This window comes from Mustela putorius, unplaced genomic scaffold (assembly GCF_011764305.1).
Source record: "Mustela putorius furo isolate JIRA1106 unplaced genomic scaffold, ASM1176430v1.1 tig00003845_pilon_pilon_pilon, whole genome shotgun sequence".
Taxonomy (NCBI): Eukaryota; Metazoa; Chordata; class Mammalia; order Carnivora; family Mustelidae; genus Mustela; species Mustela putorius.
This window is the reverse complement of record NW_025421998.1, coordinates 47,275,673-47,301,522: the sequence shown is the minus strand read 5'-3', so window position 1 is coordinate 47,301,522 and position 25,850 is coordinate 47,275,673. Positions and strand designations below refer to the sequence as shown.

At 35.7% G+C, this 25,850-nt stretch overlaps 1 protein-coding gene and 1 non-coding gene across 6 annotated transcripts in view; both read left to right on the top strand.

The window, feature by feature from the left end:
- The window catches only part of DGKB (diacylglycerol kinase beta), a 697,837-nt gene that overhangs the window by 9,867 nt on the left and 662,120 nt on the right, over window positions 1-25,850 (top strand). The window lies entirely within an intron of this gene.
- Window positions 1,475-1,625, top strand: LOC123387116. Its single transcript, XR_006601473.1, has one exon. It is a non-coding gene; the product is annotated as a small nucleolar RNA SNORA57 (small nucleolar RNA).

Sequence of the window (25,850 nt, the reverse complement as noted above, 5' to 3'; positions counted from 1 at the left end):
GACTTCTTACAGTTCTTCAGATGCAACCATGGGTCCTTGGTACCCCATGGCTTTTTTTTTGGAATCTCTAAGAGTGGGATTTAGTACAAATTTCCCTAACCTCATTTAATCACAGAAGCTCTTCTTTTGGGAACATCCATTAATCTCTCTTTGGAAAACTCATCACAATTTACTAGTCTATTGGCGTTCAATAATTCATTTAAAAATTTTTGAGCCTCTCTCATACATAAGAGTACTAAGTTCTGGAAAGAAAATTATGAATAGAACTTGGATCTGACATTAAGTAGCTCCAAAATTGAGGGTTAGGAGAAAACACATAGATGTATAAATTAGAACACCATGGGCTATGGGCAGTGCTAGAAGATAGATGTCCAGGAAGCACATCTTCCTGTTGAAAGTTGAAAGTAAGAGGATAAGAAATTCATTACAGATAATTTAGAATGAGTTGGGTCTTGAGGGAAGGTCGTAAAAAAAAAAAAAAAGGGACAATAAAACACAAGGAAGTATTTAGAAATCATGATTCTTTTACTCTCCTTTGAAAACCCATACTCTTTTCATTCATCCAAGCTTAACTCTTGAGTGACTAGTTGGCTCATGTGAATAAAGAGATGAGAGAGCAAACTGGGAAGAAAATATAAATTTGGGGATACAGACTGTAATTTCTTTCTTTGAAGTAGATGTGAATCCCTGGGAAAAGAATGTGGAGTGAGAAAAAGATAATTTTAGGAACAAATCCTAATGAATTTTAATATTTTTAGAGTATATATAGTTGAGTGTATATATATAGTATAATAGTTGGGATATTAAGAGTGAAAACAAGTGGTCACAGGGGAGGAAAACAATAGCAAAAATCTGTGGTATTCCAAAGACTAAGGAAGAACATCCTATAAGAATGACAAAGTAATCATCACTGCCAGATGTTGCTGAGAGGTTGAGATGAGGAATGAAAAATATCCATTGGATTTGAACACAGGGAGATCATTGGTGATTTTTAGCTAAAGATGGGTTGCCATGGTGACTGGGGTGAAACCCAGGTGAAAATGTGTTAAGGAGTGAGTAGGAGCTCAGGAAATGGGAGATGGGGAGTGACTCATTGAAAAAGTTTGTGTATGGATGTTTGAAAAAAAAAAAGAGTTGTTTCTGGAGAATAATGGAAGTTTGAAGGAGCTTTTCTAAGATGGCTGTTTTTAAGCATATCTAAATATCTATGAGAAGTCCAAATGATTAAAAAGTGTGGTCTACTTGGGTTGTCTGGGTGGCTCAGTCGCTTAAGTGTAAGCTCTTTTTTTGGTTCAAGTCATGATCTCAGGGTCACGATCCAGCCTGAGGCTTGGGGCACTGCACTGTGTATGGAGCCTGCTTAAGATGCTCTTTTTCCCTCTTCCTCTGCCCCTCCCTCTGTTTCATGCACACACAAGAAAGAAAGAAAGAGAGAAAGAGAAAGAAAGAAAGGAGAGAAAAGAGAAAAGTGTACTCTCCTTTTCTTGGTGGGGGTCAAGTGTGTGGCCCCTGCCCCCATAAAGTATTGAGGCAGAAAGAAAGGGCTCCAGCCCTCTTCCATACCACGTCCTTGGTACCCCATGGCTTTTAGTCTACCAGTTATATCCTCAAGCACCAGGACATGGGTTACAAAAACAAAAACAGAAACAGCAAAGTAAAGGGATTTTTGATGGATTACCTAAAAATGTGGAATTGAATAGGTTCCAAAACGTAGAGTATGAGTTGACTTTGACCAGCAGTAGTAGCTTCCGTAGAGAAAGAGGGGATGAGGGAGAGAAGAGAGTAGTTTGAATAGATAGATAGGCTTTGTAGTGCTAAATTGAGGATAATTTTGGAATTTAAATTCTCTCGGCAGAATTTGAACAAAGTGGAGAAAGTTAGAAGTTTTTGGACAGGGTTGGAGAAGTTATTGACCAAAGATATTTGCTAAGATCTGAGTGATATTGGGGTAAGTTGCATTTGAGTAGATGTTCATATCTTTACAACAAAAATAGTTTACATGAATATGTGATTCCTTTCAGCAGCTATTGATATGGCATTGAAAAATATAGAGCTCATCCAAGATGTATTGTTTTATTTCATTTTGCTTTTTATATTGTCATCACCTACTCTCTCAGTATCACATCATCTTCTTTATTACTTCTTCAGATGGAGAAATTTGGATGATAATTTTCCTTTATCTTATCTCCTGATATCATCATGATTGATGAAAATACATAGGTTGACAAGTGAAGTAACAGCTTACAGAAATTCTTAACTACCTTACCTTCATTGGCATTCCACTCCATTCCATGCTAACCATTGGTCAGTGAATCTTTTCTGAATCTTGATATCTGAAATATGTCCTCTTTAAAGATCATGAAGTACAGAACATTAATCACCTGTTCTTTCCACCTCCCACCATTCTCCGGTGCCTTGACACACCTTGTTCTCTTTGTGACTCTACTCATTCGCCATCTCCTTGTTATCTAGGCAACTTAAATAGTTCTTTTGCCCAAATCTTCATTGCTTTGAACTCTTTTTCTTCCACTAAACATCTGGCAAAATCCTTACCCTTTCTCAACTGAGAAGTTTGGTTTTGCTTTTTCACTTCATTGCTCTTGAAAATCACAAAACTGTGAAAACTGGTGTCATAATAAATTTGTGATCTCCCATCTCAGTCTGACCTTGGTAATACTATGAGGTGCCATGTTTTATTTACCTTTCCCTTGTCCCTACCAGTCTTCTCATTAAGCTCTGCCACACATGTACTTAATGTTGCCTTAAGAAAAGAAAAGTCTTAACTCTTGTTTCCTTCTTCCTCTTAGTGCCATTTACTTTTATTTTTGGTATTGGCATTTAAACATTTTAATTAGATTTAGAGTTTAATTAAAAATTATTAATATTACAATTACATGCACTTTTCTCCCCACTGCCTCCCCTTCTCATATCCCAACCTGTAGACAAAGTTTCATAACATGGCCCCTCTTTATCTTTTCAAGAATGCCTGTTGCCACTGTATTCTCCTCCAATCCAATGTTTCTTTGACATTAAGCTACTTAAAATATCCTTTCTGTCGGTGTTCCTTTCTTACTTTACTTGAATTCTCAATGTGCTCTGATTCTCTGTTTCTTTTCTGTGATTGCAACAGTACCTGGCACAAAACAGGTAGGAAAGAAAACAAAACAAAAAACAACAAAACAAAAAAACTCTGAGTGAAAGTGAACTTTGAAAATACCTCTTTCTTGATTGAAGGTGATGAATCATCTCATAAAGCATTTCCCTGGGTCAACATTGTTTTTCTCTTTCCGTTTACTCTGTTAGAGCGCTAAGTGACTATCTCTGTTCTCTGATATACTCTGTTTCGTACCTCCTCTCTGTCCGTTTTTCAGTATAGTTTGCATTTATTCTGAGCAAGTGCCCGTCCTTTAGCATGTTTTCCTCTTCATACATAGTAGTAAAAAATATATTCGCTTATTCTGGAAATAATATTCAATCATGTTAGTCTGTTTGGAGAGAATGAGATTATTCTTAATTTGACCAAATGCAGTAATTGGTGCTTTATTTCTACAATATTAGCAGTTTAAGTTAGATCTATTAGGCATTTGTTTTATTTGTGACACCATTTGTGAAGAGATGACTTTCATGAGTTGATTATCGGCATTCAGTTGTCAATCTGGATGTAAAGAAGTGGAAGGATCAGAGTTATTTTCAGAATCTGACAAGAACCAACATGGAGACTTTGAGGGCTTATCGTAAGTAAACAGTAGGCTAAGAGGTCACATATGTGGAGAGAATAGGAAATAATCTAGTCATCTTCCCACTGCTATGTCACTTTCTCAGAGTCCCATTTAAGTGGTGATGTACCAATGACAATAGAAAGAAAATATTTTTCTCAGCCAAATACTTACTACACTTATTACCAATACTTATTATAAGGAGTATGAATGAATAAAAGGTTTTTATCAAGATTTCTCTGTATAATTCACAAGTGGGTGTCACCTGCGCAGATTCTTGCTTTCATATATCCCTATCCTCCTTCCACTCTTTCCACAGAATCCGATACCAACTAATAAAACAAATGAAAGCATTTTTAGGGGGGAAAACATGATTTATATCAAACCTCAGTTTCAAGCTATACTCATCCACAGCAGTACACTAGTCTACTTTGCAAGTATGTGTTCTTCACTTATGCACAGTTTAAGAAATTATAGAATTATGTTGTCCTTGGAATAACTTTTGAATTTCAGATATTTCTTTTCTATATAGTTTTACCTAAGCAATAAAAGTAAGGTTAGCTGTGACCTAAAAAAAAGTATACTCAGTCATTTTACTAAGAACACAATATGGTATGTGCCCTAATTAATTTTATTTATGGGATATTAAAAAGAATAACTTCATAAGGAAGTGAAAACGGTGGAAAGAGATGACTTTCAGAATGAGACACTCTCAGAGCTTCTGACTGGATAGATTCTGATAAGCTGATATATTTTTAATGCATTTATGTTTGATTTTTCCTCTTTTTTATTGGTTTTAGCCATTACTAAAGGAGGCTAATGTATTTCTCTATGTTACTTATTCCAGGCCAAACAGGACAAAAAAATTGAAAAACTGATTTTCAGTTTGTAGAAAAGACTTCTTTGATAGGTCTGAATTGAAGACATTGGAGGCCAAGTTTCCTTTTGCCTTATGTTGTCCAGATTCCATTCATCCCACACTTTTTGTTTTTGTAGGTTCAGGGTGGGATTTCATGTTCTTATTTTAGGACTCTTTTTCTTCTACTTTCTGCTTTTGATTGCCAAGGGACTAAGTACAAATAATTCGTTGATTCCTGTAAAGGACTTGGTTTTTTTCTTTGTCAGTTTTTTATGATAAACAAAACATTGGTGACCTATTACTACCCAAAGAATGCTCATTCTCTCTTAACTGATATGCATTGCTGTTTCTTTCTTTCTTCAAAGAATATTTTATTTATTTATTTATTTGATAGAGAGAGGAAGCTTGGGGGAAAGGAGCAGGAAGGGAGGGAGAAGCAGACTCCCCGCTGAGGAGAGAGCCTGACACAGGGCTCAATCCCAGGACTCCAGGATCATGACCTGAGCCAAAGGTAGACTCTTAACCAACTGAGCCAGCCAGACGCCACTGTACTTCTGTTTGTAAACTGAGTACTGATTTGCGAAATATGCTTCCTCTCCCAGCTACTTAGCGGGTGGGAAAGATTTTCCAAGTGGGGTTTGTGGTAGTCCAAAGCCAAGCCGATTGTGCTGGAAGTTTGGTTGCCTTGATGAAGCACAAGAAATAGAACACAGATGTTTGAGTGCGTCTGTGGTGCAGCAAGGCTGTCACCAGAAGGAAGAGGGCTGTTGTGCTGGTGTGGCCCCACACCCAAATGGTTATAAAAGACCACAATGCCGCATGTTGTACTGTGCTGACTGGGAGTATTCCTTCCTCTGCATGGACTTCTGGTAGTACTGAACTTTGGTTATGCCCTTGTGTGGAATAGAACAAAGCCTCGGGGAGGAGCTGCTCGCTTGCATTCTTAATATTGTGTCTACTCTTTGCAAGGATTATTTGCCAGGATAATTGTAAATCAAAGTGAAAGACAAACATAGTTGAGTCATGACCCTAATCCTTGCCATTTCTAGATCCTGAACCAGCTTTTTTGTTCTAACCAGCTTAGAGTCAATGATGTTAAAAATGATTTTACTGAGCTGGCTCAGAGATTCATGGCCACTTCCTGCATCGCGTCAGTACTTCCTGGTTTCTGTAGTTGGAGGGTGTTTCCCTTTGCCCATATCTTACCTACCACAGTAAAAGCTTCCTAGTCTTATTAAATGTTTTAAAAGTCATTAAGCTTAGAAAAATTCTAACAGGCCAGGAAATATTACAGTTACCAGCTCTTACCTACTTTTCTTCCTAATACCAGTATTTAAATAAGAGTGTTCAAACACTACCTACATGTAACCAACCTTGAAACTTAACTGCATAGCAATGTTCCACATTTGAAGTAATGGCGTCTCCTCGTAACTTTCAGATGTATGGCTCCTTATTCACACAGAGATAAAAATAATGATGGTTAGTTCTTTTGGATTTAAGATACCCTGTGGAAGTAGACTCTTTGAGGGCGGGGCAAATAGGTATTGAAGTCCAAATGGATATAACCGTGTAGAAAATTTCAACACTGGCATATGGAACAAAGGAAACCCAGGTGTTAGGAATAGTACCTACTCCGTCCTGCTTACCCTTGGGACCTTTGTGCTTCCCACTAGTTCCTTAGACAGTTATACGTTGCCATTAATATATACCTATACTTAAATTGGTTTTAAAATTCATGAATAATTTCCTGATTATCAAATGACATTTACTTTTTATTAGTTTTTGCTAACTTTAGCTTTTTAAAATTTGCCATTTTTGATAGCTGCACTCATTTTTGCAACTCTACTTTGTTATTTGTAAGATTGCAGTCCTATAATGTTATTTCTGTTTATTCAAGCAGTGAAAAATTACTCAGTGACTACCATTTGCCAGGCACTTGGAAAACAGTGGTAATTAAACACATAAATAGTTTCTGTCCCCAGGGATTTTATAGCTTAGTGCGAGTGATTTATATTAATAATTTATTATTTGACTTAATAAATATATTTTGAGTACCTACCTGGTGCCAGGTTCTGTTCTAGGTATCAGAAATGCAGTATAAAAAGAGTACATGGAAAAAACTTATATTTTCGTGGAGGAGATAGAAAGTAACACATATTTAATAAAATTTTATATAGAAGTGCCATGAAGAAAAGTAAGTCAGGGCAAGAGGAAAGGAAGTGATAGAGAGTGGGTGCTATTTTAAATAATGTACTATTTTAGATTTATTAAATATGTCCTATTCTTCCATAGACATATTACATTTGAAATGCCTTTAACATATCTGAGAGGTGTTGTTAAATAGGCAGTTGGATACATGAGGCTGAAATGAAAAGAATTTGTTGGAGACAGAAATAAGAGAGTTGTGCATAGACCTGGGACCAGGAGAGATCATGTAGGGATGGAGAGTAGATAGAAAAGAAGGTCCAACACTGAGTCTTGGGGGAAACCGAAATTTTGTGGGTTAGAGAAGGGGTGGATGAGTCTGCAAAGGTTAAATAAGAACTAATAGCAGGAGAAAACCAGGAGAATGTACACTTCCCGGGATGTCAAATAAGTAGTCAGTAAGAAAGAGCTGTTGAAGTATGTCACTTGTTACTAAGAGGATGAGCATGATGACCAAGGGTTGGGGCGCCTGGGTGGCTCAGTGGGTTAAAGCCTCTGCCTTCGGCTCAGGTCATGATCTCAGGGTCCTGGGATCGAGCCCCGCATCGGGCTCTCTGCTCAGCCTGCTTCCTTCTCTCTCTCTGCCTGCCTCTCTGCCTGCTTGTGATCTCTCTCTGTCAAATAAATAAATAAAATTAAAAAAAAAAAAGAAAGATGACCAAGGGTTGACCACAGGACTGCGAATGTTAGGTCTTTCTTCATCTGCAAAAGGGCAATTTCAGTTGAATGGTGGAGCACAAGTTCAACTGAAACAGACTGAAGTGAGAATTGTTGGTGTTGAAGTGGAGGGAAAACAAGCCAGTTAACAATATAAATCAATTGGAAATTGCACCTGAAATGAATGGTCCAAATGTAACAGTATTATTTGTCCTCATCAAGAGGGTTTGAAAAGCTTCATGAGAAATGATTGTAAACTGAAGTCAGAAGGATGAGTTGTTATTAAACAGATAATAAAGCAAAAGTAGAAAAACTTGTAGAAAGACTATTACTGCAAGACAAACTTGAGGACTGAAAAGAAGTTCATACAGGTTGGAGTAGAGATATCTGAATTTAAAAAGGAATCAGGTGGCATGAGCCTTTTTAATCTTTAACCTTAGAGCATTGGTCATAATGATTAAAGGGAGGTTGGGATATATGGACCACATCACCTTTTGATGAGATTGCTCCAGCCGTACTGTGTATGGGGTGAGCAGTAGGTCGGCCAGGTGGAAGTTGGGTAAGCCATTAGTAGGCTGTCTTAGTAATAAAGGCGAGGGATAATTTTAGCCAGCATTACAGCAGGAAAGGTGTAAATGGAGAGAAAGATAAATCTGAGTGATATTTATGAAGTGAAATTGATAGTGCTTACGACAGTCTGGATATGAGTACAGGAGGAAATGAATAGAGAAGTCAAGCATGACCCTTAAGCTTCTGGCATTTGTGGTAGAGAAGCAGTATCTTGGTATTAATTGGAAGAGAATTAGAGCAGAATGCCACTGGTTTGCTGTTACTTTTGTGGGCCTTGATGGATTTAGTTTATGCAGTTGAATTAGGGATGTGTGAACCGTTTTCATCAGCCGACTAGACTTTACTATCTATATATCGCACTGACTCCTCAAAAATATTAACTGAGTCTATCTTCATCCCTCTAAAATTTCTTTTTCCCAGGATCCCAGACTCAGTCATCCTGAAATGTTTTCTCTTCTAGTCCCTTCTCAGCTTCTGTATCAGCAGACACATTCCATCTCTTGCTCTGTCCTGATTGTTCTACCTCATATTTGCCCTTCTTTTCCATTTTACCTGTACTAGGAATTTCAGACTCCTTAATTTCACTCGACTGTGCTCTTAACCTGCTACGTGGTCTTTTTATTTCTTAAACATTCCTTGCTTGATATTATTTTTTATCATAAGTATCGGTTTTCATATTTAAGATTCTGATGTTCCCACATCCTTTCTCAAAATAATTCAGTGTCTCTTCTATTCCTTCTAAATAAGCTGTAGATTCACTTTAGTCTGGTGTTCACTCTTAAAAAAAGAAAAGAAAACAACCCCCAAACAACAACAAAAAAAGCCTGTAGATTTTTCTTAACCTGCCACACTGTGGAATGCAGTGATTAGGAACTGTCTGGGTTAAATCCTGACTTTAGTACTTACTAGTTGTGTGATTTTGGCTGAGTTATTTAATCACAATTTTCTATTTTTCAAACCGTATTAAAAATAGCAACTCATTTACATGGTTGTTTTAAAGTCTAAATCCATTAAATTCTCTTAGCACAGTCCCTGGCACCAAGCTAGCACTCAATTAATGCAGCTTCTATTATTATTCTGTGAGCCTCCCACCATGTCCCCTCTATGTACGCAGGCACATTTAACCACTTCGTGAGCATGCCATTTATTTCTCTTTTATGCCATTTTATACTCCTTTCATTCTTTTGCCTAGAAGGCTTTCTCCTTCCTCTCTTGGCAGTCTCTCCCCACAACATAATTTCTTCCTGTCTAAATCTGTTCATCTCTTCAAGGACCAGCTCTTTTCTCTCCCCAGGAAATATTCCTGTCTTCCCCAGCCTGACCCCTCCCCAATCCTATGTGTGGCTACGCAATATTTTTTTTATATATTTTGACATCTCTCTTATCAGCTCCTTGTACATAGCTTTCTTGCGTCTCCTGCAGGGTGGTCCTTGAGAATAGGGAGTTTATTTGTACAGTGTCTATAATTTTTGCAATATTAGCGAGCAAAAGATTGCAGTGTGAGTGGGCAATTCCCTCAGTTGCCTGTGGATATTCTTTTTTTCTTCCCACACAGACTCCTCATCAAGAAACATCAAGTTACCTGTCCCAGATCTTTTCCTTAAGGACAGGAGCTTTCAAGTCAGCAATCTGCTAAACCCATCAGAGCTAATGTGCTTGTTCTCTCTGCTCTCAGAACTTTAAGTGCATTTAACTAGGGCCTTCTGGCAACAATGGCTCTGCTTTTATGTTCCAAGTTGTTAGTTTTGTTTTGTTTTTCTCAGTTATACATAATTTGAAGGAAGCAGCTTTAGGAGAGGTAACTGAACACCAGCTTAATACTGTTCCACTTGGAGCTCTCCAATAATTGCCTTCTTTAAAATTTAAGAAAAAAAAAGTGACATAAAAAATAATATTTAATATTTCTTCTGTTTCCTGACTAATTTCCTGTGCTTCAAGTTCTGCTGAGCCCTGGCCTTTGGATTATGAGCTGCCTCTTTTTAGGATGTTCCAAAATCCTGAATCAGGATTGATTCTTATTTTATTCATTGCTATACTTGGTGGTAACTTACACAGCCTGAAATGAGGGTTTATTTTTCCCCTCTGAAGACTTCAGGGATGTTTTTGTCAGGTTTTGGAAAATGTGCTCTAGGAGCAATAATAAATTGAGTGCTGCCTCAGAAAGTCAGGCTGTCAGGGAACATATTTATCTCCACATTTGGGTAGCAGAGCAAAATAAGTACAGACCTTTTAAAAACCTGTGTGAACAATTTCTAAGGGAAGGGAGAAAGAAGATCAGTCTGACATGGCTTTATATTCAATTTATTTATAATTTATGGACTATGTGAATGTAAAGAATACTCTAAAATCCATGCTCATTCAAAGATGAACATTGTTTTTTTTCCTATAGTAATGTAGTACTGAGGAAAACTTGGTGGTTAAATGGTTCTTGTTTCATTCTGTTTCAAGAATAAGTATCATGATATAAGAGAAATAAAGAATTGTATTTAAAAAATATTTTCCTAGGTTTGCCTAAAGTAGAAGCCTGCCTATTTTTGTAAATAATGTGTTATTGGAACATGGCTGAAGTAATTTGTTTACATATTACTTACAGCTGCTTTTGTCCTACAACTAGCAGAGTTGTGTACTTGCAACAGAGACCTTTTGGCTCACAAAGCCTAACATAATTCCTCTCTGGCTCTTTTTATTATTATTATTAGTAGTAGTAGTATTTTATTTTATTCTTTTTTTTACAGAGAGAGAAAGAGATTCTGTGCATGAGCGGGTGTGGGGGAGGGACAAAGGGAGGGAGAGCTTCTTAAGCAGATTGGATGCCCAGCGGGGAGCCTGTTCCAGGCTGCATCTCACCACCCTGAGATCCTGACCTGACCCGAAATCAAGAGTTGGACCCTTGACTGACCGAGCCACCCAGGCGCCCCGTTTACAGTCTGGTTCTTGAAGAAAAAGTTTGTTGTCCCCTGGCCTAGAAAGAAATTTTGTCTCAAAAGGAAGATTCTATTCTTTTTTTCTATAATGACATTAATGAGAAGTTTGCTTTAGTTGTGAGAGATGACAGGATTGTAATGGGAGCATCTGTTTATTAACTGGTGGTCTTACTCTACAGATTTATTTGTTTGTTGGGTATAATCGGATTTAGAATAGGGCTAAAAATGAAAAGACAATTAAGTTAATATCTGCCTCATCCAACTAGAGCATTTAGTAGAGTCTTAATTAGATATCACAGAGTTAGGTATTGTTCAAAGAGATACAGAGTCTGCTTATGTGGGCAAAATGTCAATTAAACCTCAAGGTTCAGGTCCCCTCTTCTTCTAAGTGGTTTCTAAAAAGTAACTCTCCAGTTTTTTCAGCAGTATGAACAGTGACAGTGGTTAATGTAAACCATATGTCTTTCAGTGTAGATTCTTGGGAAAAACTGTGCAGATCCTATCTTTACCTATTTCTTGTCACTTCTACCTCCATCTTTGTGTGAATGTGTGTGTGTGTGTGTATTCATCCATCTTAAATATTTCTTAAAGAAACTGGAAAATCAGAATTTATTATATATTTCATGTATCTACATATTTTGTGTTGTAGCTATGCATTTTGTTTTCACTAGCACACATTAATATTCATCTAATCAAATACTAGCACAATGCTAAGTACCAAAGGGAAACATAAAGTCTTCCTACCTTCATCATGCTTTCATATTTGGGGAAGATGGACGTTTAATACAGCACAAACAAATTACATACGTATTTCTTTTTTTAACCTTTTTATCTGAGAAAAAACGCACAGATAATAAGTGTATGGCTCCATGAAATGGTCACAGATTGCCCCCACACATGTAACCAGCCCAGAACAAGATGCAGAACGTACCCTCCAATCCTGATGGTGTCCTTTCTTCATTGGCCCCACTTTCCAAGGAAGACCATGGTGTGACCTCAGAGATTCAAATCTGAGGTTTCTAAAAGATGGAGTTTCTAATATTTATAGATCAGGATATCTGAATTTCTGCCTTCCTTTGAGAAGTCATTTCTGGTGACTCTGAGCATGTGTGCTCTGTCCAGGCAGTGGCCTCCTGAAGTAGGAGCAGCTGGTTGTCCCTAAGGGAAGGTGTTGTCCTCTGGGCCCCCTGGACTCACCTCAGTTTTGTCACTGGCCTGGTCTGCCCACACAAGAGCTTGTAACACTTGTAAGCTTCTTCCATCTCTTGATCCCAATTTCAGTGTCTTTGTGCTTTTGACCACCCTGAGCCTTTTGTGTAATGCAATACTATTATATTAGATACAATTTTTATATGTAGTTATATATATAATATATATTACTATTTGTTGTACTTATTTCTTTATCTAATACATACACATTAAAAAACCCACAAATTTAACATGTTCCATGTACAGAAGGTAAAAGAAGAGTTTTTTGTTTTTTAAGATTTATTATTTTAGAGAGAGATTGTGTGTGTGAGCACATGTGACAGAAGGGGGAAGGGCAGAGGGAAAGAGAGACTCTCAAGCAGATTATCCATTGAGCATGGAGCCAGCATGGGGCCCAGTCCCAAGACCTTGAGATCATGACCTGAACCAAAATCAAGATTCAGCTTAACCAACTGAGCTACCCAGTTGCGCAAAACAGAGTTTTATTACAGGGGGCCATGATGTGGAATGAAGGATCCTCAAAGCTTCCCCTAATAGAATAACAGTTTAGCTAAGATGAAAAGTGAGAAGGTAGGCAAAGACAAAAGGAGAGGCGAAAACATATCCCAGGAACTATCTGTATACATTCACAAGTATTCAAAGTACTTCACTCCAACGATCTTATCAATTGATTTTCCTCTGTTTTTAAAAATTCAAAAGTGCCAATTAAGATTCCCATTCTTAAAGCTTCAGCCACCACCTTCTGTTGAATTCTCAGATTGCCGTGGCGCATATTTCCTATAGAAACATTTAACAGAAATTATATGTTATTGGGGCGCCTGGGTGGCTCAGTGGGTTAAAGCCTCTGCCTGCGGCTCAGGTCATGATCTCAGGGTCCTGGGATCAAGCCGCGCATCGGGCTCTCTGCTCGACGGGGAGCCTGCTTCCTCCTCTCTCTCTGCCTGCCTCTCTGACTACTTGTGATCTCTGTCTGTCAAATAAATAAAATCTTTTAAAAAATAAAATTAAAAAAAAGAAATTATATGTTATAAAAACCTTGAAACAGGAAATTCCGTGCTGCTCATCAGCCTATTAAACAACTCTCCTCCCCTTTCTTTTTGCTGTTGTGAGAAAAGTTTTGGTCTTTGGGTGGAATCTAGGACCTTAGTGTCTATTCTGACCTTCAGAAACCCCCTCTTCTCAGACTAGCTTATCAGTTATCCATTTCAGTCTTGCTCTTGCTGTCCATCCATGATTCCTCTTTTTCTCTCGAACTCTCTAATATACTCCTATTTAGTTTCTGTCTTTTTAGCTCTAAAACCCACTGCTCTCTATTTCCATCACTCCCATTTGAGACCACCGAAAACTTGCCTAAGAACCATCTATCTGCTAAAGTTACAACTAAGTTATGGAATGAATAAGTTATGGGAATAAAAGGCACAGTGTGAGGAATGTATCAATGGTATCACAGTGGTGTTGTACAGTGATGAATCGGAGCTCCCCCTGCTCTGCTGAGCAAAGCAGAATGTATAAATCTGTGGAATCAATATATTGTACACCTGAAACGAATGTAACACTGTGAGTCAGCTACACTCAAATGACTTTAGAAATACAAAGTGGACACATTTCAGAGACTTTATTCAACTCATTAGTTAGTGAAGGAATTAGTATAATGTCAGAAAAGATTCAAAAGAGAAGTAGAGGTTGTGAGATTTATAGAGCTTTTTAGTTAAGGAATAAAAAAATTAATTTACTAAAAGATACTAATGTGGTTAGGAGACCTGGTGGCTTAGTTGGTAGAGCACATGACTCTTTTCTCAGGATCATGACTCAAGGCCCACATTGAGGGTAAAAATTACATAAAAAATAACATTTTAAAAAAGATACAAAAGTAGTTGAGGTTGTACTAGGCAATAAATAATAGCATCTCAATTATGGTATACAAGTCATTGCAGTCATTTCTTTTGTATAGGAATAGTATAAAATTTTCTCAGAGAATGATCGTTGGCATTTCACTCAGTTCTAAAGTTAATGTTTATTCTTAGATAGTTACAGCCTATTCTGATCGATAGTAAATATGAAGTTGAACAGAGGTATGTAATCCTAGAAAATTAGAAAATCTCTAGTTAGGTTATGTCTGGTGTATAATACCTAGCCACTAAATTGAAATGATACCTACTAATCCTTTTGCCTATTCCCTAATGTAGGCCCATGTTTATGACTTAATTGTTCTGCACACATTCTTAACTCTTAATATATTATAGAATATGTTTAGAATTTTTATAAAATATTTAGAATATTTAATATTCTAATAATTATAGAAAGCCAAGAATATTCTTTTGACAACTTTTTATATAGAAATTTAAAACAACTTTATAAAAAAGTATCTTAATCAAAATCAAACATAAGCAGTTTGTTGGGAGAAAATGTTTTTTATGCATATCATAGGTAAAGATTAGTTCCTTCAATATTCAAAGATCTACAAAAAATAATTTTAAATATTTCAGAGCCATGGAAATAATTCAGAGTAAGAACCATCAATTTATAGAAATGATTTTAATGGCCTGTCCTGTGAAAAGATGCCCAATCTCGGTTGTTGTCACTGAAATGAAATGATGACCTCACACCACCACCACCCACAGCCATATAATTCAAAGTTTGCACAACAGATTGGCAAAAAAAAAAAAAAGCATTTAATAGTATCCAGTATTGACAAGGGTGTAAGGAGATTGCTCTCTTTCAACTATCAGCAATTCTGTAAATGGTGTGGGATATTTGGAAATCATGTTGCTGTAACTTATGAAAATATAAATTCCCCATCATTTTTGACCTGACAACATCATTATTATTTACTTATTCAGTAAAGGTACTAGAATATAAAGATAGATGGTAGTGATTTTTTTTTTTTATATTGCAGCATTACTTATTATAGCATCGAACTGGAGAAAGAAGAGCAAATATCAGTAGGGGTATTGTTGAGTCAGTTATATTTTCCATATGATGCAGTGCTCTGGCTAGCATAAAGAATGAGTTGTAATTGTCTGTATTACATTTTAAGATTGTTACGTTATAGAATATGTAGTCTATGATCATATCTTTAAAAAAATAAAAACTAAAAGCAAGGCAGCATTCCCTATATATGAAGAGGTTGTATAAGCAGAGAGGTTATACACAAAGCTTTACTGGTATGTAGATTAGGTTATGAGATTGAGACGAGGCTCCTAAAGACATTGTTAATTTTGGTACTTTGTCATTTTGTTAAAAAGAACATTAATTTTACTATTATACATGTAATTTTATATTATACCTCTGTAATATATATAACTGTCCATATGGTAAAAATCTCTCATGGGGCTTATTATGGAATTAGAATGCCATCTCAACCTCTTACCCCTACCTAAGTCTCCTATGGTTTGGTTCTCCTTCCTTCTCCAACTTGATGATGAGCAACTCTAGCTCTCTTTAGCTGCATCTAGAAACAATAGCCAGCTCTTAGTTTATTTTGCAGAGTTGCAATTCTTTATTACCATAAAACCTCCCCACTCACCAGCACACCCTCTGGCTAGAACCACATTTCCATACTCTGGCTGAGGCAGTTTAAGTGTCACTTCCCTAAAATTGCCACTTTGATCCTTCAATAAAAATTATGTTTTGCCAGTTATTAAATCATAAAGATTCTGAGGAATGTAGTTTTTTTTCTTTAATAGAAACCAAGTTGATGCCTCTGATTCTTAGAATTACTAAATAAAGATTTTGAGTATGCAATGCCATATGAGCTAGATAAATATTCAGTAAATGTATTATTTAAAATATTAAAATAAAATATTTAAAATAAAAAAAGAATCCTATTATTAGAGACAACAAGGGTCATGCATACATTTGTCATTTATTACTTACATGAAAGCTTCTGGATTATTTTGCTTTAAAAGAATTTCAGCTTGCACACAAATTCTTATGTGGTAAGATTATTTCAACATAGGGTTAATTTACCATGGGAGAAAATGAACACTCTTCCCTGATTTTTTTCCCAGCTCTAGGAGCTGTTACTATGAAAGTTTTTGTTTGATAAAAGGGAAGGAGTTTCACAAGTTTGTTTAGTAACATACCTGTTTAGAATGGTAGGCATATTCTTTGGATTTTATAAGCCCTAGGTCATTTCAGATGGGGGGAGAAGTTTTGGCCCCTTGGATTAGAACCTTCTAAAGACATAAATATTTAGATAGACTGCAAGGAGGTTCTGACAAGGTAAAGTATGAAATCTCCAAATAGCTTGGAAGAAGATTTAAGTGTTTTATATTTAGGGAGAAAACTCCCATCTGAAGTGATAGAAACAGTCTGTCTCTTTCAAGTGATATATCTAAGCACATTCCTTAACGGAACTCAGAGTGAAAGTTTACCTTATTAAATTGTTTCAAAATTAGACTTGGCTAGCAAACAGAAACAAATCAGGCATCTAAACAGGATATCCTTTAATTTAGGTCATGAATATTTAGAAATACATTAATATAGATCATTGTTGTTTGTCATTTGTTGGTAAGAGTATCATTCATTACCTTGAGCTGTGATATGTCTTGATACACATTAGTTCTTTAATAAAACAATATATCAGGAATCTATATGACATTTTGTTCTGTCTGGTAACAGGAGGCCATGAATGTATCATTTATTATTATCAAATAAGAGCTTGGATTTTTGACCACTAGAAATACAACAATTTATAGAGCTGTGGCATTAATTTTGGTGGTGATGTTTAAATAGATGTTGGCTTTTGACACAAAGTTGCATTCAACTTTACCTGGGGGGTATTATAGTCCATAATACCTGGGGGGTGTTTTAGTCCACAAACTGAAACCTATTCAAGATTCAGAAAGAATTCAATAGGAAGAAAGCAAAGTTAGTTTCTGAGATATTTTAATAGACCACATGTGATAAACAATAAATATGTCTTTAGATTTTTTGTACCTGGTAAAATGTATTTCATAAGGACTTTTCATCAGCTTACAAATTATGCAGTAAAATGTGTAGTCATATAACTGTTCTACTTGTGATAGTCTTTTAAAGCTTCAGTGAAGGAACATTAGTGTAATTGCAAAAGAGAATGATGAAGCAACTGGTAAAAGTTCTACTCTACATTACCATTCATGAATGCAGATGAAATAAAGAGGTGGAAGTGTTAATTTCTGAATTACCATGGCATGATTTTTTTTCTGGTTAGTTTGATTTATAGATTAATACGTTTAAGGGTTAGACATAAAGAATTTTTATTGACAGACTGCATGTGTGCTTCTTTCATGGATAAAATATTATTGGCTTTTCCCCACCTTTAGTGGGCATTCCCAGAGCTATGGCAAGTTAGATGGAATGAAAATTTAATTTTGTCCTACTGTAAGGCACAAATATGAATTTGTTTTTGAGTACATGCTCCTATAATCAAGTCACTCGAGATGAGAAAACTCATAAAATGATAGTCAGTGCTCAAAGCTAGGGGTTAGATTTAATTCTCCTATATATGATTTTCCCCCAAAACAAATCAACATATTTTCAAAAGCTTCAGGGACCCATTGTTTGTGGAACTTGGCACTGTGGAGAGTTATTTAATTATTTCATGGGAAAAGTTGAAAATGTGAAGTTACCTTAGTAAGTAAACATTTATTAAGCATCTGTCACAAACTTGGTTTTTGGAGAACATTCCAAAACAAAACAAAGTATGTAAGTTGTAAACTACTGACATACAAAGTAGCAAAGCTCCGCACCAGGGTGATAGAAATGCAAAAATAGGAGTTATTGCCCAAAACAGATCGTTTCAGAAGAATTTTCCAGTAGGAATGAGACCAAGAATTTGGCTGAGTTTCAGCAGTAATAATATGGAGGGTAAATTACACATGTGAATCCTCAGAGACTTCAGTGATAGTAAGTGGTAACATAGTTATGAAACTTCCCCTAGCATCCCAGGATTGTTACAGGAGAGAAAAAAAGCTCTTGATGAATTGTGATCATTTAAGTCCTTTGATTTTTTTTTTTTTCACATGCAGGTGTAAAAATATTTATGTTTTTGTAATTATCTTCCCAGAACTAAGCACAGTTCTTAGTAGGAAAAAATCATGGCGGTAATGAAATTGCAGACATTGATTAATTCCCCTCTACCCCCGAAAACAGAATTTGGTGGTTGTTACTAACCTGAGTTAAATAATATAGAATATCTAAGAAACATAGTTTGACATATAGGTCAACTTTTTTTTTTATGATGTGATTCTCCTGATTACTGAATGTACCACAAGTGTGCTAGGCCCAGTGAACTTTAAAAAAGTACAAACTAGCAAAGAGCAAACTGGCTGGTTGAGGAGGTGTGCTATGTCAAGGAATGACAATGCAGAGCGTCATGTGATTAGAGTCGAATTATCAGTTGTGCAGAAAAAAAAAAATAAGCCCAGAAAGGCAGCTAAGTTATGTTGAGTTGCATTTGTTGCAACTTAGACTAACAACAGCAATATAGAACTGATATGGTAGCACTAGTACTAAATAAATATGGAAACCTAAGAAACGCAAGAAAAATGGGTTAGGAAAGTTTATTGAGTTCTAGCTTTACTCTTCTTAGTGGTCAAGGCAAAGATGTAGACCTGATAGTTATGAGTCTTACTATTTACTCAAATGATTCTTAGTAGTGTGCTAGGAATGATACTTTCTTTTTCCCAATACTGGCCATTTTGAGATAAGATGATGTGCACATGTGGGTATACACACACAAATTTAAAATATTTGCTATGTATTCACATATTCATATAAATTTCATAATGATTTTTATGGACAGTTATTGAACAACAAGATTAACAATGGTCTTGGTAGTTTTGAATGATTTATTTGTATAACTAAATAGATAAGCACAAGACATATCAACTCACAGTTAGAAAAAGCATTTTTTTAATTTTGTGGAGGCGTACAAATTGGTATGTTTCAGATATATTGTTAAATCATCTATGTGGTTTAAAAAAAAAGGTAGGATGACTTCTAAAAAGTGAATGGTTAATGTTTTCCTAGATTTTAGGCTACAAGCAGATACAGGAAGTAGAATTTTTCTTATGAAATAAAAAAAGTAACATTTGGCATTCAGTGAAGCTGTTTAAAAAGAATAGAAGGTCCTAGATAACAAGTAGCTTTAGAGGAATGACATTTATTTTGTCTGCGGCTTGTAGAGACAGCTTTATTTCTTCATAATCCCTTTAATACGATGTTGATCAACTATTCTTAAATTAAATTATTCTTTGTATGCTGTCCCTGGCTTTCAGGGAAATTCATCTTAACTCCATTATATCTACTTCTTAATGACACACCAAACGCCTCTCTAGAAAATGGATATTAATTTTTAAAACAGAAGAAAAATCTGTTTTTTCATCAAACAAGATTTTAAAAAGTTTGGAAAGGGAAGATATTGCAAAGTTATTTTCCATCCAACTTTGGAGAAACAACTTGAAAATTTACATTGAGGGGACTGTGCAATCTACAACTTGATATTGTATCTAATAATAAACCTATGTGGGGGGTTTGCTCTTGAATAATGCTTTGGAGCTCAGGGTACAATGGATTTTGCTGCAATAGTTGCTTTTTTCAGTAACACTTTAAGAAAGCAGTATTTCAGTTGACTTTAGACATTTGTGGCAATACTCCCTCACTTTTTTGTCATGTATGTATAGTATTATCAATTATCTATTAATAGTTATATGACAAATTAATATTGTATTTTCATTGTACTGTAAAATAGTATAGTATTTTTTTCTCATAATCTCATGATGAGATTTTGTAGGCAAATAATTGGGATTCTCATACGTTAAGTACATCTCCTACATTAATATAAATGAATGAAAACAAAACATTTATATTATTTACCAAATGGATTTAATTTGAAATGTGGAAAATATATTCTATTTCCAGTTCTAAGCTATGTCAACTAATTTGCCTTCACAAAAAGTACATTATAGTAAATGCATATCTACTAAAATGATCCATAATTTCAATTGTGGTAAAATAAATCCTGATTAAAGGAAAGTGGGTGAGACAACTGAAGACTACGTGGTAGAATAGAGAAACTCAGGTCCTAATTTTCTGAACATTTTTAAAACAGGTTTCTTGAGAATAAGTTTATGTGTGTGTTTAAGTGGTACAGCAAGATTAACTAGGTACATCTTTTCATCTTCAACTATTGCTATACATTGGCTAGACTAGTAGAATTTTATTTGTAGAAAGTATAACTGTTCCTAAAATTTTTTAAAAGTTGGGGTTGTTAGAGCACATGGTTCTTAATCTAGGAGTCCTGAGTTCAAATCCCATATTTGGACTATAACTTACTTAAAAACAAAAAGCAAAAAAACCTTAGTCTCAAGAGGTCAATCCTCCTAAATCCGTTAATAAATGTTTATGACTTACTAGTGTATATTTTCGTTTCCTTCTTAGTAACTCAGCATTCTATTTTTTTTTTGTATTTTGATTAAGTAATACAATTATTGTTCCATATTTTTGTAGTAACTACCTGTGTGTTATCTTACAATTAAGTTAGTAGTGGAATATATAAATGGTGCCGTTACTGAATGCTACCAATTACATTTTCTTTAAAGAAACTGAGTGACTTTTTTTTTTCTTTTTTTACTTGAAGTATAGTTGACACACAGCATTGTGTTGGTTTCAGGTGTACAGCATAGTGATTTGTCATCTCTATCTGTTATGTTGTGCTCACTGTGGTGTAGCTATCAGCTGTCACCGTACAATGCTCTCATAATACCATTGATTATATTCCCTGTGCTGTACCTTGTATCCCCATGACTTAATCTGTAACTGAAAGCCTGTGTCTCCTTCTTCATCTATTTTTCCCATTCCCCCATCTCCCTCCCCTCTGGCAACCACCAGTTTGTTCTCTATATTTATGGGTCTGATTCTGCTTATTAGTTTGTTTGTTCATTTGTTTTGTTTTTTAGATTCCACATGTAAGTGAGATCTCCTGGTATTTACCGTTCTCTAATTCTTTTCGCTTAGTGTAAGACTCTAGATACATCTGTGTTGCTGTAGATGGCAAGAAATTATTCTTTTTTATGTCTGAACAATGTTGCATTGTGTGTATATATATATTATATATTTATGTACATTTTGTATATACACACACACACACACACACACCATATCTTATTTATTCATTCACTTATGGATGGACATTTATGTTGCTTCCATATCTTGGCTATTGTAAGTAGTGCTGCAGTAAACATAGCGGTGCATATACCTTTTCAAATTAGTGTTTCTATTTTCCTTGGGTAAATTCCCAGTAGTGCTATAGTGGATCACATGGTATTTTGATTTTTTAATTTTTTTTGAGGAAGGTTCACACTTTTTTTGTTGTTGTTCAAAATAGTTGCACCAATTTCCCTTTCTACCACTAGTCACAAGGGCCCCCATTTCCCCACTTTCCAACATTTGTCATTTCTTAATTTTTTTATTTTAGCCATTCTGACAGGTGTGAGATGACATCTCATGGTGATTTGGATTTGCGTTTCCCTGTTGATGAGGGATGTTGAGCATCTTTTCATGTGCCTGTTGGGCATTCGTATATCTTCTTTGGAAAAACATCTCTTCAAGTCCTCTGCACATTTTCAATCAGATTATTATTATTATTATTATTATTATTTTGGTATTGAGCTGTTTAAGTTCTTTATTTTGGATATTAACCCCTTCTTGGATATGTAATTTGCAAATATATTATCCCATTCTGTATTTTTATACAAACTGCATATGGTATTTTTATATATGTTACTAATAGAATACATAAAGAGTGAAATAATGTCATTACTGAATTCTCTGATTATATTTCTTTAAAGTAACCAAATGATAATTACACAATTTCATTCAATTCAGAGAACTTCAGCAATGAATCAATAACTTTGGACTCTAATGATAATTGCCTAGCGATAATAGAGCTCAGAATTAGTTTTAAGCTGTTCTGCCTTGTCATTTAAAGCATGTGTGTGTGTGTGTGTGTGTGTATTTATTTAGTATCTATCCTGAATCAGGAGCTGTGCTAGGCATTTGAAGCATAAAATAAAACAGATACTTTGCTGGGCAACTTTCTGTAAATTCTAATTCTAGAGCAGGTGAGAAAAAGGTTTCACTACATATATCCACACTAATCAGCTGGTAGTATTTGTCGCTAGTGCTGTGTGGAGAGGGATTCTGAGACTGCCTCTGGGCTCAGTAATAAACTATTTTATTTTATTTTAAAGATTTTATTTATTTATTTGAGAGAGAGAGAGAGAGTGAGAGAGAGCATGAGAGCAGAGAAGGTCAGAAGGAGAAGCAGACTCCCCATGGAGTTGGGAGCCCGATGCGGGACTCAATCCCAGGACTCTGGAACCATGACCTGAGCCGAAGGCAGTTGCTTAACCAACTGAGCCATCCAGGTGCCCCAGTAGTAAACTATTTTAATCATTTATTTATGACTGTAGCTGTCTGAGTGTTGGGAGGGCAGTGCTTAGTGGTAGCAAGTCTATATTTGTTGTACACACACACACACACACACACACGTGTATATATATATATGTGTGTTACATCATACTATATGTGTGGTGTATATACACATACACACTGTGTATATAAATATAAATATTTATAACTAAATATTTATTTATTTATCCCTGTTCTGCCATTTTCTCATTTAGAATCAGTATTTCATTGGAAAAATAGGTGCACTTTAATGGTAGCAGAATTACATAATGAACAATATGAACAGATTAGTATATGATAGATTCTTACATTAAACTGTAGAAATGACTTACGATGTTCAATTTTTCATCCTTTACAAACTCATATTTATTTTTAGATCTAATGAATCACCACTTTGCCCTTTGCTTCACAGAGAGCTTAGGGAGGTTAATGTTCTTGAGACTTTCAAGCCTGTCTCAATGTAGTTTTATTTTGGGCAAAGTGCCATACTGATGATAGAAGTTTTAACAAAAACCATTAGAGAGTGCTTATATTTCAAACTTTTAAAGGTTGTTTAAGATGAAAGTACGAGAACTAAATGGGTAAATATTAAAATTCAATTTGAAAATGATCAATTAATGTCTTCATCATGCTGTCCATCTTTATATATCTCCATAGATAGCAATTAACATAATAAATATGTTAATATTTTTACAGAATCTGAAGAGTGTTGGGGCTTAGTAAAGGCTCACTAAATGCCTGTTAATGATTTGGTAGATAAGTGTTCTGTGTGTGCCAAGAGTTTTTTGTTAGCATTATGCTGTGCATGTTTTGTAAAAAACAAGAAGCCTAGCCCTTCTCAGTTAGTCCAAATTCTAGGTAATGTTAGCATACCAAACATCTGGGCATATTAACATTACCCAAAACAGAAAACGACAAGCTTGTTATAAATAAGTGATAAACTGTATGGTACTGACCTTAGGAGAGTAGATCAGACTAGAGTGACTCATGGTAGCTAGAGATGAAGATTGTCAAGGTCAGATTTAAATTAGTTTTTGTCAGAATTTTTATAATGAGAGAAAAAGGACAAAATTTTTTTTTTTTCAAAAACGGGAAAATATTCCTCACAGAAGGCCAAGGTATTTTCTAACGAATTAACTCATTAATTCATATGTTCATTCAATTTCACTCATTTACTCAATGTCAGAAAGAAATTGCTTGTGCACCTATGGTGCAGGTTATAGGAAGCTCCGAGTAGGTTAATCAGGGGAGAAAAGAGAGCATATCATTTAAGATATCTGCAGGATAACTACACGAAGATCCCTAGTTAATAGATGACTCTGTGGGCTTGGATGTTAGGTGAAAATGTTGGGCTGAGATTAGTGGAGGAGGTATTTTCACCTGGTTAATTGTGGAATCCAAAGATATGAAATGAGATCATTCAGGGAAAGATATGTAGAGCCAAGACGGGCAAGATACAACTCTGGATCAGGATGTTGGGTACAGAAAGAAAATTTGATAAAGGAAATTACAAAAGCTTATATTTAGATAAGATTGGTTGTGTTTTTTTTTAAGAAGTAAAGTGCTTACTGTTTCATATGAATTTATTTAAGAATGGGCATTAATAACGGTACTATGATGCAGCATGGTAGGTTATACATTTTTCTAAAAATGGAAAGAATATTCCCACTTTAGAAGAATGTATGCTTAATTACAAAGTTGTAATGAAATGCATTACTTAAAAAGAAAACAACAATATTTTAAACTTTAAAATGTATAGGAAATTAGACCCAGTTAAACCTGGAGTGTTTAATCCTGTCAAAACATGATAGAGTCTCAGAGTCTCCAAGATGGGTCCCCATATGAAGTAAAAACTCAACACTAAATTTTTAATTGAATTTCATTTTCTAAGAATTTACATAGGTTGTTTTTAGTTCTTCATTACAAATTTTGATGAGGAACTTTTTTGGGGGGGGTATATAATATTATCTTTGGCAAAGTGCCATTGCTCAATTTCTGTGAGCTTGGTTATTTTAGTAATTGCCATCTCAACATAGAATTTATAACGTTTTGGGATGCCTGGGTGGCTCAGCGGGTTAAGCCACTGCCTTCGGCTCAGGTCATGATCCCAGGCTCCTGGGATGGAGGCTCCTTGCTCAGCAGGGAGCCTGCCTCTCTCTCCACCTCTGCCTGCCTCTCTGCCTGCTTGTGTGCTTTCTTTCTCTCTCTCTCTCTGACAAATAAATAAATAAATAAATATCTTAAAAAAAAAAAAAGAATATATAACTTTTAGTTATGAAGAATTCTGACAATGTTTAGATTATAATATCTAGAAGGACTGCCCTTGCCGTTTGACAAAATGTTCTATCTTTACCTCTAAGCCAAACAATGATGAGGATTTCTTTCTTCTGATTTCTTCATGAGACTATTTTATTTGTTCATCTTCCCTGAGAAATTTAAAATTTGCATTTATACAAGGAAGCAATGAACTAGCAATTTACTAACATTGATCAAATGTTTAAATATGGAACAGAGAGTGTGAGGATTCTTAAGCCTTTACTTCAATTTCACAATAGCCCCTAGAGGTAGGTACTCTGGCCTCATGTTATATTTAAGAGAGAAAATTCAGCCTTTTCCACTTTCACAGAAGGCAACTGGAAAGTGGAAAAAAAAAAAATCAGAGAGGCTGGAGGGAAGAGAAATTGTTCATCAAAGGCAAAATTGTGTGAAGAGTTAAAGGAAAGAAGGTGGTAAGCCAAGAGGTGGGGGGAGCAGAGCTGATGTAGGAAAGACGTTAGGGTTCGAAGCCGACAGCCAAGAAAGAATTCTTGAGATGTCTTTGGTGCAAAAAGATGATTTTATTAAAGCATGCGGGCAGGACCCGTGGGCAGAAAGAGCTAGCTGCACTGGGGTCACGAGGAGTGGCCCATTTTATATACTTTCCCGTTGGGAGGGAGTTAGGCATAGCGTAAGTGTCTAAGGAATTTTGGAAGCAAGGTTTTCAGGACCTGGAGAGGGCTAGCTATGGTTGGGAAAAGTCATTTATTACTGTTTAATAAAACCTTAGTCACGAGACCCTTCAGATGTCTATTGGTGGGCCATACGTTTGGGGGATGATTGCCAACACGTATATTGGGGGGGTTTAGAGATAAAGAAGTTTCCAAAGGAATTTTGGTACATGAAAGTAGACTTACAGGGTCCTGTTTGGGATGGGGGGAGGGGTTGGTCAGGCTTGGATTGCCTTTTGCCCTTAGCAAAGTATTAACATTGAGGCCA